The sequence below is a fragment of the Pteropus alecto genome, unplaced genomic scaffold (genome assembly GCF_000325575.1).
Source record: "Pteropus alecto unplaced genomic scaffold, ASM32557v1 scaffold14, whole genome shotgun sequence".
Lineage (NCBI taxonomy): Eukaryota > Metazoa > Chordata > Mammalia > Chiroptera > Pteropodidae > Pteropus > Pteropus alecto.
Genome location: NW_006436810.1, coordinates 11,049,109 through 11,051,524, shown reverse-complemented (window position 1 = coordinate 11,051,524; position 2,416 = coordinate 11,049,109). Strand labels below are relative to the sequence as shown.

Genomic DNA, 2,416 nt, shown 5'->3' with positions numbered 1-2,416 from the left:
AAATCTTTCTCAGCGTGTACATGCAAAAATGCAGAAAATAAGGGCACTGCTTAGATTAGGGAAGGCTGACATTCTTCTAGAGATTTAGGAAGGAAAAACTATTTGATCAGCAGTATTGATTTCTTCAACTTAATATTGTTTCTTTTCATCTCTACATAAAGATTTTATTTCTCTTTAATTATTTGCATTGGATCTTCTTAAGTCTCCCTGTGTTCTTTTATCAGCACAAATATTCCAAATGACCCATCATGTCTTATTAGGGCCTACTCGATATTGACTGTAGTACTTTTCCAAATTGTTTTTTGGTATGCTTATCAAGTTTTGATTTAAATTCAAATTATTAAGACGTGGTTCCATAGTGCAGTGGTTAGCGCCTCTGCTTTACATGCAGAAGGTCCTGGATTCACACTCCAATGGAGCCACAGTCCATCATAGTCTACAGCCAGGTCACCCTGAATAAGCCTGATGTCTGTTCTCGAAAGCTAAGCAGGGTCGGGCCTGTTTAGTACTTGGATGGGAGACCACCTAGGAAGACCAGGTGCTGTAGGCATAAATAATAACAAATTAAATTTAAAAAATCCAAATTATTAATAATGTTTTTTTATCCAATTCTTTTCTCTCCTCCTCTAGTCTTCCTTTCTTCTCCCTTTCTTTATGCCTTTCCTCCCTATTTCTGCTTTGCCCCTCTGTTTGTTTTCTATGGCCTCTATGTTTTTTTGGCCCGATGTCTGATCAATTATTGCTTCCATTCTCTTGAATATTTATTAAAATAATTATGCCATTTATTTATTGAAATAAAATTTATTTAAAGATGGACTACCCACAAGGCACTGCGGTAGGTGACAGGGCACTGTAACTATAATATAGTGTGAAGGGAGGAGAGGAAAAAGCAGTAAGGTAAGACAAGTGTAAAAGAAATTATTTTGCTGGTATTCCTGTTCTTCGAACAGTGTTCATCCTTTTAAAATTTCACTCTGACGCAAATGCAAACTTTCACATATATTCTTTGGACCTTGACTGCCATTCTCGCCTGCAGACTTGGAAGTAATATATCTCTCTTCGATGACCTCCAAATCCTCTGCTATCATTAAAATAACTGAAAAATAAAATCATAAAAGCACAACCAGTAGCCAATGTGAAGAAGGATGTATCCTTATATGTTTTCTAATATAAAAATAATTAATTCATCACTAATGAATTTAAATTTTATTTTATGGCTTGTTATAATTAGCAAGAAGTGCATTTCACACTCCACTTTTCTTTCTAGGAGTTATACCGGCTAATGTAGAATAAACTTTTTGCTCTTGTTCCTGGTTCATCACCCGCTCAGCTAGCCCTCTACATGCGATTAAGTAGTCATTTATATTGTGAGTACCGAGATATAATTAAATGGCTGCCCATCGCTATTGTGAATGTATCTCTTTCTGATTTGTAGATTAAAAAAAAGCAAATAACTTTTCTAATTAACATGCTAGAGCCTATGGTGGTTTTCCCAAAGTAATTTTCTCTTGTGTTGTATTTTTTTCTTTTTAGATAATTATTGATGAACCTAAGATCTCCAAAATGTCCCAATTAGTACTGGATGCTGAGTTTTCTTTGCAAGCATTCACTTGCATCCATCCATCACCTAAGTAATATTTAGAACTGAGTAATGCAAATCCTAAGTAAAGGATATAGTGCTCTCCACTGGAGCAGAATGGCTTCACATCTTTTTCCCTTCTAAACTCCGTTTCTCCAGTGTTATTATCTTTATTTATCCTTTTTTCGAAATCTTTTCTTCTCCCTTATGCAGCGTCCAGTCTAATCCTGTTTGTCTCTCAGGTTCCATTAATGGTCTTACCACTTTCATCTTTTTATCTTTTCTACATCTGTTTTTTCCTTTCACATTTTTTCCTTTTATTGTTCTCTACTATTTTCTTTCCTCTTATTTCTAAGGCTCCCTATTTCTCTGCCCATTTCTTTATTGTTTTCTTAGCCCGTTCAGATTTTTTCCAACAGCCAGGCGTGAATATTTCTATTTTTGTCTCTCTTTCTAGACATGCGATCTCTCATGCGATCTTCTCAATCAGCTTTGCCTTCTTTCTACTTCTCTCATTTTCTTGTGCTCAAACATAGCATGTTGAACTCTCCTTTCTCATCTCCTCTTCCCCCAAAATATATGGCCTTCAGTTTTCTCCTTTGTGTTGTCATCGTGTGCCACATATGAAGGCAGTTCTGAGGAACAGAATTGTTAATACTTTAAAACATATAATCGTGTACATAGCTCCTGTACATCTAAAAAGGCTCTGAAAAACATTAACAAGTCAGGTAGCACAGGGATTTAGACTGGAACCAAGAGCAAATAAACCATCCATGGGGAAAAGAAATATTTCATAAGGTGACAAGTAATCCTTCCCCAAATGCTTAAGTCGTAAAA

The 2,416-nt window shown here is 35.7% G+C and overlaps 1 pseudogene; it reads left to right on the top strand.

Moving 5' to 3' along the window:
* Positions 1-434: 434 nt before the first annotated feature.
* Positions 435-550, top strand: LOC112481326 (annotated as a pseudogene).
* The last annotated feature ends 1,866 nt before the right edge of the window (positions 551-2,416 follow it).